This window comes from Chinchilla lanigera, unplaced genomic scaffold, assembly GCF_000276665.1.
Source record: "Chinchilla lanigera isolate Chin_1 unplaced genomic scaffold, ChiLan1.0 scaffold00003, whole genome shotgun sequence".
NCBI classification, from domain to species: Eukaryota; Metazoa; Chordata; class Mammalia; order Rodentia; family Chinchillidae; genus Chinchilla; species Chinchilla lanigera.
In genome coordinates, this window is record NW_004955404.1 from 25,899,608 (window position 1) to 25,911,833 (window position 12,226).

Consider the following 12,226-nt stretch of genomic DNA (forward strand, 5'->3'; position numbering starts at 1 on the left):
TTTTTTGGATGCTATTTTGAAGGGTTTCCCTTATTTTTCTCTCAGTGACTTTGTTGTTTGTGTACAGGAATGCTATTGATTTTTCAGTGCCGAATTTGTATTTCGCTATGCTACTGAATTTGGTTATTAAATCCAGAAGTCCTTTGGCAGAGTTTTGGAGATCTTCCATCTAGAGTATCATGTCACCTGTGAATAATGATAACATAACTTCTTTCTTTCTCTGCCTTATTCCTTTTATTTCTTTATTGTCTAATTGCTCTGTCTAATATTTCCAGAGCAATGTTGACTGGCCATGTTGATATTGCATATCCTTGTTGAAAAGGAATGGTGATAGTGGACATTCTTGTCTTATTCCTGATTTTAGAGTGAAAGCTGTTAGTTTTTGTACATTTAATATGATGTTGGCTGTTTTTTTTCATAGATCGCTATTATCAGATTGAGATTAAGACCATGTATTCCAATTTTCTGTAGGATTTTTATCATGGATGGTTCTGGACTTTATCAAAAGCTTTTTCGGCATCTATTGATGATCATGTGATCTTTCTCTTTGGATCTATTGATATGGTGAATTACATTCACTGATTTACATATATTGAACCATCCTTCCTTCCAAGGATTAATCCCACTTGCTTATGGTGCATAATCTTCTTGATGATTTGCTGCTGTTTACTACTATCTTATTGAGGATTTGTATATCCATGTTCATTAGGGAGATTAGCCTGTTGTTCTCTTTTTTGGTTGGGTTTTTCTCTGATTTGCATATCAGTATAATACTGGACTCCAGGAATAAGTTAGGGAATATTCCTCCCCTTTCAATTTAATTAAATGGTTTGAGATGTATTAGCATTAAGTCTTCTCTAACTTTCTCATAGAATTCAGTAGTGCATCCAGAATACCAGAGTAAAAAGACAACCCACATAGTGGAAAAAAATTTATGCCAATTGTCCCTCAGACAAAGAACTTATATCTTGAACATATAAAGTACTGAAAGTAATCAGACCCTCAAAATTGAAAGGCCAATCCAAAAATGGGCATCTGAGGATACATACTTCTCAGATGAAGAAATACAAGTAGTAAATAAATACATGAAAAAATGTTCAGCATCATTTATCATTCAGGAGATGTAAATTAAAATGAAGTTGAAAGTCCATCTCACCTCAGCAAGAATAACTATCATAAAAAAATGAACCCTAACAAATTCTGACAGGGCTGTGGGGAAAAAGGAACTCTTCTCCACTCTTGAAGGGAGTGTAGACTGATACAACCATTGGGGAAATCAGTGTGGAAATGCCTCAAAAAACTACAACTGGAGTTCCCATTCAACCAAGCTATTCCCTTTCTAGATATATTTCTGGAAGAATTAAATGCATCATACCACAGTGACATATATATGTACCAATTTTTACAGGAGCACAGTTTGTAATAAGTAAATTTTGGAAACAATCCAAATCCCCATCAACTGAGGAATGGATAAAAAATATGTGGTATTTTTCTACAACAGAGTACTACTCAGCTATAAAGAAGGATGAACTTAAGACTTTTATAGGTATATGGATGCAACTTCAGACCATACTCTTAAATGAGATAAATCAGATTCTCATATGTGAATATCATATTTTCTCCTTATTATAAAACGTTGGAATGGTAAATAGGATCCAAAAACAGCAGAAGAACAACAGGTATTGTGAAATGGGAAGAAACTATTCAAAAGTAAAGAGAAAATGGGATGGGGGAAAGGAGAAAAGGAAAAGGAATAGATAGATGATAGATAGATAGATAGATAGATAGATAGATAGATAGATATAGAGATGATAGATATATATGATAGTTAAGATAGCTATACTACTAATTTCTATTAGTTCGTTGAAAAGAAAGGCTTGTACTTATAGTGTTTGATCAATTTTTCATTCCTGAATCTTGTAATCTGAGCAACTACTTTGAAGATAAAAATATGCAGTATGTAAACCATTGTTCTCTCCTACTATATTCTTTTAAAATTTTATATCATTATTTTCATTGTTTTTCCTCTTTAAAATAAAAAGTGAACAACCAGAGAGAAAATTCTATAAAACATTTTACTTTTATAATAATAGTTGATTGTGCATTCCTACTTGTATAAAATATAAATAAAAATATCTACAACATAGAAGTCAGAAGTTTGCTTTTGGTAGTAATAATATGTGTGTGCTAGGCTTGGCTTTTTGGCTCAGTAATTGTGTAAATGGACTGTAAAAAAATGTATGAGAAATTGGGTATGTAGCATTGGTGAAAGAGATTCTGAATTCTGCAACAGAATATAGATGTGAAAGATACATAAAGCTATATAAAATCACTGTTATCTTCCCTTCAAATGATAGTTATAAAGGGATATATCCTATGCTTAAAATGTATGTTCAGTGATATGTGTCATTCAGATTTGGCTCAGAACCTTAAGAACCAAAGATTACTAGCATACAGGTTGAAGTTATAATTTAGTATTTTCATCTAAAAGTAACAAGCCCACCTTGGAGAAATTGCTGATTCTGGTTATAAGGTGGGATTATACTTATAATACCCTGATCTTAAAGAGAAAAGGAAAGGGAAGGTTGTAAATTGGCGGTATACTACTTACCTAGGTTGTGCAAGGCCCTACTTTCAAGCATCACCAAGAGTGGGAAAATAGAGATAACAAAGAAGTAATGAAGAAAATGTGTTTAATTCCATGAGTTCTTGATAAATTTCAAAATATCCTGATCTTTCCCTTTTTTGAAGAATAAAAGAAAACTCAAATAATCATAGAAGAGAAAGAATCATTTTTCATGCCTTTTGTTTACTATTTTGGTCCTTAACACAAAAATTAATAAATTGAAATATTTGTATAGAAATATCCTGGATAATGTGATATAATTAAAGACAGAATTGAGTTACAAATGTTCCACATCTTTGAATGATTGAATATATCCAAGCAATGATTGTCAGTGTGCAGTACAACATGGTGATAGTCATATATGTCCATTTTGATAGAAAAATACAATATCATGTATTCAAGCCAGAATGGAAAGTAAATCTTATTAACATACTTTATTTCACTCTAAATTTATTTTCTAATGCTAAAAGGAGCAGAATATTATGTGAAAAAGAACTGTTTATACTTGGAAGATACAGGTCCTTGATACTGTATATGATAATTTAGTTTCTTTAACAACATTGTAAGGGAAAAATATGACAAGAGACAATCCAAAGTTTCAAAAAAGTTTAACATGAAATTAATTAATTATAGTATTGGAACTTGTACGGACAAATTATAAAAATAAATCATTAAAATACATTATTTAGGAGACAACCAGATGAATGGAAATATTGGATATCCTATAAGATAAAAGCATGACTAATTTTGGCTAGATAATAATATTGAGATATATTTTAAAAATCCTCTTGTGTAGACATGAATGAAATAGTATAGAAGTGATATATAGTCTTTGATTGTCTCTAAATATGCTGTATTAACTGCATTAAAATAGCATTGCCATATAAAATGTCTAAAAACTAAGTGATGTGTCAAACTTCTCTGTATCTTTGTATATGTTGAAATATTTCCATATTACTAACTTTCAAAATACAAAAAAAGAAAAATAAATGATTTGTATCTACTCCTTAATGAAGTACATGAACTTGAAAATTTAATAATGGAAATAAGATAGAACAGCTGCAAATTATGGGATGCATGAACTGAATATTTACAATCTTGGTACGTTTATAATTTGTAACATGACTGAATATTTACCATTACTCATTAAGTGACAAAATGATAGAGAGAAGTAAGATGCATTTTTATATTCTTTTCTCACTCAGACCATGACTTTGTATTGCTTAATAAAATGGAAGAATTGATTTAAGAGTTAAGTCAGTGCCAACAAATATGTTGTCATCCACATCATGGATGTTTGTAAGTTTTACCACAAAAGAAGTTATAAGCAGCTATTAAAAAAAATTAGAAATGATATAGAATTTCACTAAACAGGATGATACGAATTCAACAATGGTTGTTATATTGCATATTGTCATCTTCAAATTAGTTGTTCAGATTACCAGATACAAGTAGGCAAAATTGATCAAAGAAAATTAAAAAGAACAAAAAAATTAAGCAGTAACTAACTGTTCCTTCCAAAAGACCAGTAGATGTGAGCCTTGTGGATGCTGGCAGATTTATACAGAAATGTTTGTTTCTCTTTGAAAATATTTATGAGTACAGTGATGGAGTTTATGGGTTAGACCTGCCCACCACCTATATGGACATGACTTTTACATATCAATTTGTACCCTGCCTCTGTATTAAAGGATGTGCAATATGAAACGGAATCCTTGCTTGAAAAACTAAATAAACACTTTTAATTTTCTGCAAATTCTTACTGAAGTAAATATGCTGCTGCTTAAGCAACAGTGTACAGAAACTCTCCAGTTTTCCTTGTACATTGTGGTAGGTTATGCGATGCCAGAAAATTACCTCATTTTATTATTCCTGTCTTCTGGAAAGAGAGAAATAGTGTTGGCTTTATACAGATGGTCTACATTCAGAACTGCCTATGCATATTACTTGCTGTACAGGTATAGAAAATTCAATTACATTGCCAAGATTCTTCAGCCTCATTAGGACAAAAATGAAGGTGATAATAGGGTTTGCCATGTTTAGAGTCATTGCAAAGTTCAAATGAGTTATTAAATTAAAAATCTAACATATGATTAATGCTTAGTTAATGGTGATCATTCTCATCATGAAGTAGTTGTTAGATGATACCCAAAGAAGTGGAATGCGTTCCTGTGAGATAGGAAAAAAATAAACAGGAGCAGGGAGGGATCCCAGGGTAGCTGAGAAGTCCACTACACTGAAGAATGAACACATGAAGTCGTCTGACTGACTCTGCTTTCTCAGTGTTTATGGGATGTAGATTATGAGTAGATATCACATCTTAAATTCAAAGGGGAAAAATTCAAGATTTTTTATAAAATGGAAATCTTTTATATGATTATGCATAATATGTTTAGGACATTTTAAAGTAATATAAAATTTTAAATTAACTTTAATTGACATACATCTATACTAGAATATCTGTTCAAATATCTGAAAAGTGTATGTCTAGAAAGAGTATTTAATATCTTTGTCTTTTGAAAATGTTAGTTTTGAAATAAGAGGAAATTACAATTATTCCAATTAAAATATTATAGTCCCTCTGGAAAAAATTACAGAAATCAACATGTGTAGAAACAGTCTAAGTTTTTTTATTATTTGAGTACAAAATTACTTCAATTTAATGGTGTCAATACTGACTATGGCTCTAATTAACTTACTAATGACCAATGAAGAATGACACTTTCTAATGTCTAATAAAAGAGAAAAATAGCTGTCACGAATTTCATGAAAACTAATTTATTAAATTGCTCTAAATTTCTTGTGTAATTTCAAGTAGTATAAATCATGAAATTCAGTAAAGAAGTGTTTCCTTTGCAGACTGGAGTTATGCATGAAAATATTCTGAGAAGAAACCTATCTCTTTCACAGTGACAATGATTAGAAAGTTAAATATACAACACTGTTTAAAGTGGAGAAGTGAAAAATGAGGTTAGAGGGACAGTAAAAATAAAAATGAAGGGTATATTTAATAATGCAAGATCAGTTTTTAAAAAACAATCACATATTTAACTCCCAGAAACCAACTTCAGAGGAAATGGTTAACAGTCTTTAAAATTTATTTTATACAGTGTTGTTGCTACAGATTTTATAGTAATCCATTATTTTCATATTATTGCACAACAGAGAGTTACAAAGTGTAGTCTTTCAGAAAGCACGAAGTAGACATACAGAGCAACATCGAAGACAGAGACGTTAGGAAATTATCTACTCGTTACATGCATATTCCTGCAGAATTATCTATGTCATTTTTTAGTAATTATTATTTGGTAAGTAACTTGGTCATAGAACAACTCAAAGCTCTCTGCAGTGTTTTCTTTATTTTATTCTACAGTCTCAAGTTTTATGCATAGCAAATACACTTTAATGGCCATTTATAAATGTTGCACATTTCTTAAATTTGTATTCTTTCTACAGCATTTTTTGTTCATTCTTCTTTCTTTCCCTAAGTGTATATTTTCCCTCCTTCCCTATCTTTCAGATTAATATTGGAAAATATGTATTTAATTCCTTAGATTCAGGAATAGAACTTTTATCCCCCCAGAATAAAATTGATCATTATTTGGGGGGGGGATTGTCATTATGCAACAATACAGACTACTTTTCAGCATTTATAAAATATCAAATTGATATTTAGTACAATTAAGACATGTGTAGCTGATATTGTTGAAATATTACATATTCTCTGTAGTAGCACAGTCCAACATACTTTTCTGCAATGATGGAAAAATCTGAAGAGCCCTTTTGCTGAACATGAGTTGTTTGTATCTTTTTGAGCAGGGAAATGACCGATGTGACTGAGATAATAAACAGCAAGGTCTTCCATACCTCACGTGCAGAAGATCGCATGCTCACCTCTCGGAAACATCTTCACAGACACACACAACACAGCATTTTTCCAGATTTATAAATGTTCTTTTTACACTTAAATTGACACCTAAAATTAACTATCACTGTGTTCTCCATGAAGAGAAAAAGGAAGAAAAATGCCTAGAATTATCTGCTTCCATTTTACTAAGACAAATTTAAGCAAATCATAACAATGTATAATCTGAGAAATGTGAGTATTATATATAGAACTTATATATCATTAGTGTACATTTTTTCAACTTGTTTAGAATATTTTGCATAATTCATATAATTAAAAATGATGTCAAATACATCTATGGTATGAATTCTATGACATTTTTCTTATATTCTTATCATGAAATGTGTGATATATAAACCAATCTATTATCTATTAGTATGTATTAAATACTTCTATGTTATAGTAAATCTCTGAAGAGACATGTTTTTGTCAATTGCTTTTTTAAAACTTATAAAAAACTATTCATATAGTTGTGGCACTTGGTATATACATTCATGTAATAGTGACATGAAGTATATGTATTTTTATTTCTTATTTTTTTAGCATTTTTGCAATTTTATATTCTTATCTATTTTAAAGGATTTGCTGAATTTTTGCTGACCAAAAATTTTATTTCAGTATTGAGTAATATTAAAATACTAAAACAGTTTAAGTCGGCAGAAAATACAGGAAATCAGCAAAATTAAGATCAGAGCAGCACTGAGGGAATTCAAGAAATGATGCTTATCTAGAGTCACTGCTATAGCTGCCCAGAGGCTAGTTTAATTAGGCTACAATTCATAGTGTAGAAAGTGGTTTTGTAATTACCTTTAAATGACCAAATGATATAGAATTCTAGGAAGATGAGCCTATTCCCAGTAATGAGCCAAACTGTAATTAACTGGATTTTTTATATAAGGCATTTATTGGGCAAACAATATTTAAATACATGTTCTTTCAAATCTATATTCATAAATAGTCTAATACTGAGAGCTCATTTCAAAGTATACAGAAGTAATAAAAAGAAGTTAAAATAAAGCCTATCAATATTTAAAAACATGTTTTGCTTAAAGTAAAATATCATATCTAAACCAGAGAAATATATATAACTTTAACTAAATTTCAGATTGAATTATAAGAACTCAAACTCAAAAACAAAATAGAAATCATATTTAATTAAAATCTACATTTTTATACTAAGTAAGAGAAAGAAAATCCTTTATTTTCTCATTCAGGAGTCTGGAATAAATGTATCTTTCTTACTATAACACAAAACTGTAGCTTTTTTCATTTTTTTAAATTAGTGCTCACATATATACAGGTATCTATATTATGAAGATCTTCTGTCACAATTAGTGATATATTTGTCCACATATTTGCCATATTCTTAGTTTTCAGAGGTGCTTCCACACTGATTTCTATAGTGGTTATACTATTTTATATTCCCACAAAGCATTACAAGGTTTCCTTTTTGCAGCTGCAACTTCATCAGGCTTTATAGTGCTTTGTATTCTTTAATGATAGCTACTCAGACTAGGATGAGATGGCATCTCAGTGTAGCTTTGATTTACATTTCCCTGATGATGGAAGATGTGGAATATTTTTTAAAATAGTTTTTGGCCATTTGTGTTTACTTCATGAGTAATGTCCATGCAGTTCATCCGTTAGTCGTTTTCCTGTCACTGGGATAAAACAACCAACACGTGCAATTTAAAGGAAGAAAGGTTTAATTTGGCTTATAGTTTTCAAAGGATTTAGTAAAAGGTGGTTAGCTTCAGAGCAGAAACAGTATGAATTGTGTACACAGTAATTTCCTGGCACAGTGCTCTACCAGCTCACAGAGTAGTAACAAAATTTGACGAATGGAATGAAATGAAGTATTTGAATGCAATGAAACGAGAAGCATTTGCACAGTAAAGATCAGCTAACGAGTGAGGAGACAGCTTACAGAACAGTGCAAGGTCTCTGGAAGCTATTCTTCCAACATAGGCTCAACATCCACAATATTCAAAGACATCAAGTAACTTAACACCCCCCAAAAATCATAGCTTCTTTTTAACACTTCACCTTATTTCTGTCTTTTCCAAGAGATAAGTTACTCCACTAAAATACAATAAATACAATCATGAATCTGAGACATCGTCACAGAACTGGAGAGAAATGAAATTTTTAGGCCTCAATGCAAAGAACGTGATGCGGAATTATTTAAAGTAGCCAGATAATATTTGCTCTCATAAAGATAGAAACATTATGAAAACAGAAAAATTGAATAATTAAGATGTTCAAAACTTTCAGAAAGATTAAGAATATTTCAATCTGTACATTTAATGTTTTGAAGATAGTTATAACATAAAATATAATACTTTTAAAATCTAGAAAATTATAAAAATATTTTTAAATTGAAATATATACATGTTTATCATATGTATAGACCAAAAATATGAAAAATATAGATGTGTTATGTGCATGTACCAACTACTCAAAATGAATGTAGCATTAATGTACAGCAAACATAAAACTGAAAATAAAACGTAAAAGCTAAAAGACATAATTTTTGATACTTTGATTATGAAACATTGTAGCAATTTTCAATAGATTTTGCAATTAATTAATTTAACACAGCTGAGTTAATTATTACTGTGAGTTTAATAAGTGAAAAGAGTGGAGATAAAAGTGGAACGATTTCTCAAGTTACTCACAGGCAACAACACTGAAGACAAAACTTGATCAGAAGAGTTTGCCCTCTCAGTGGACAGCACCCTTGATAACTCTATACTATCTCTTCAAATCTTTCTGTATACTTTCTGAGATATATTGAAGAACATGGGAAATACACATATATTTAAAAGTCACATCAATCTTTTATTTATTACAAAGATAAATTAAGAGAAACACTATTGTTGTGAGACATCTCTCTCTGCCAGAGAATGTATATAAGTAGAAAACAGAACTAGAAACTGAAATAATATACTCATTCAGTCTAAGAAATACTGATCTATAATCTCTAAGATAATGTAACGTATTCAAATACATATGACTGGGGCACCCCACTCAGGCCCCCTGCTGTCCCTCTCTTGAACAGAAGCTTTCTTTCCCTCAGTAAATATATCCTGCTCTTAACCTCTGTTGTTCCTAAAATTCATTCTTTCAGAGAATGCGAACTCATCCCAGATATCTTTCAGGTTGGAAGTTTCTTTCCTCTATATCATTTGGAGGTCTTCCACAGAGATCATTGGACGGAGGTAAGAGCTTGCTTTTGTTTCATAGACTCCGGACTGGGATTCATTTAGGTAACCAATTGTTATGCTTCAAATTTTGTTCTTTTTTTGTTGGTTTGTTTTGTTTTGTTTTGTTTTGTTTGTTTATCTTGGGTACAGGGAATCAAATTCATGACGTGGCACTTGCCAGGCAGGCGCTGTGCTGCTGAGCTGCTGAGCTGAATCCCCAGCCCTCAAATTTTGTTATGTCTTTCCCCATTGCTTCTAATTGCTTATGTCTTGTCTCTTTTCTAGCTTTGTTAAAATGTTGATAAATCTTAAATGAAAACATGGGAAGGTTATAAAGTTATGATGTTTCTTCAATGGGACATTTTATTCCTGTTTTGTTCTTGTGTATGTTACATTTGAATGAGTTGCTAAATTTAATGGTTTTCCTTGCTTGACTCTATTTAGACAATAGCGCTAGGGAGAACGATTTTAGAACACCCCCTAGTGGACTTTCATATAAACTTCTGTAAAATGGGTCTTTTAAAAAATCTAGCTCAGACTTAGAAAATATACATGCCTATATCATAAAACATGGGACTCTAAACACATATAATCATAAAGAACAACATATTGTGACAATCTAAGAATTGAAATATTTGAAATGAGAGAAAATACTGTCAGGATGCAATTCTTCCATGGGCTTTATGCTTCTCTAACCTATTTTATGAGTGGAGATATGTTCTGACATTTCTCTGGATTAGCTGATGATTGGAAAGTCAATAGTATTGGAAAATAGATATATTGTATCTCCTTGGAGCAGATGACATGTTTGGCTATGACCTTAGAGCAGAAAAAAATATGGTGCTTCTTTCCAGAGTGTCAGTTTGTATGATTTCTGTCTACCTGACATGTTTTAGTTTACTTTCCTATAACATAACTTACTGCAAACACAAACTCTATTAGGGCCTGTTTGTGTGACATCTTTCAAACAGAGGGCAAGAGGAACTGGCAAAAATTGGCTACTTGTGCTTCCTTCTGTGCTGTGAGTAATAAACTCCTCTAACCTCTCCAGCAAGAATCTTGTCTTTTTTTTTTCTCTTCTTCTTTTTTTTTTTCTTGATGGAATCCATTACACTTGGGCAGGCATTTTATCTTCCAGTGGGAATGAGTCTCAGACTTTGATTAGTTCCTTAAAATACACTATTAAGTGATAGTTCTACATCTGCATTTATTAATCAAGAATTCAAACAAATTCTGAATATATTTTAACAAATATATGAAAATAGATTAAATAGGTTATTTTAATTTCTTTGTTTATTTTGTTTTGTGGGTTTTTGGTTTGTTTTTTTTTTTGGTACCAGGGATCAAACTCACAACATTGTGCTTGCCAGGCAGGCTCTGTGCCACTGAGCTATATCCCCGGCCCCAAATTTAAGTAATTTTTTTTTTTCAGTACTGGGGATCAAACTCATGACCTTGTGCTTGCCAGGTAGGTGCTTATGCCACTGAACTATATCTCTCAGTCCTGGTTATTTTAATTTCTTAAATTCTTTTCTTAGAAAAGAAATCAGTGTTATATTTTGAATGTATTTACATTGAATCTTGCAGAGCAAAGCTATGTAGTTAGGATCAATTTGCATATGAAAATTAGCTTATAAGAAAGATAAATGAGAAACTAAATTTTTTTTTGTGGGGGGGGGTTCTCCGGTACCGGGAACCAAACTCATGACCTTGCGCTTGCCAGGCAGGCGCTTTGCCCCTGAGCTAAATCCCCAGCCCCTAATGAGGAACTAAATTAACTATTAATAAAACAAATAATAAAGCTGACAAGAGCTAGAGAGACACTGCAAAATTGTAATTAATAAAGGAAGAGCTTTTTTGTCTTTTTCAGACAGGGTCTCACTATGCAGTTCAGGCTGGCCTTGAGCTCACTTTGTAGCACAGGCTGGTCTCAAACTCACAACAAGCCTCCTGTCTCAGCCTCCAGAGTGCTAGGATTACAGGCAAGCGCCACCACACCTGGCCCAAGGAAAAGACTTTTTAAAGCACAAAGTTAGTTAACTATTAATAAGAAAATGTATGTCCTCCACTACCTCTGTTGGATGGCGGGGCCTCAAGCAGAGTGAGTCTGTGCCTGGTTGTCCCTCCATTGTCTTGGGGATGGCAAGTTCTTTGAGAGGAATGTAAAGACCAACGTCTTTTTGGAGTAGACTGACAAGACCCCAAGACCCAGATCCAGGACCACAGCTGGGTCCCAAGTGCATGGGCACACACATGCCTTCGGAGTGTGGAGTACTTGCTGAGTCCAGCAGTATGGAAGTGTCTGATGCATCAATGAGGAAAAAATGGTTGAATTCCAGAGAACTCCACCAGCAGAAGTCCAGTCCCAGGCCCTGCATCCAGAGGCCAAGATCAGCTCTGTACTCAACACATTTCTGGGATTAATTATGGACACTATCACATTATCCCACATTAATTATGGACACTATCACTATAAGCCACAGAGGT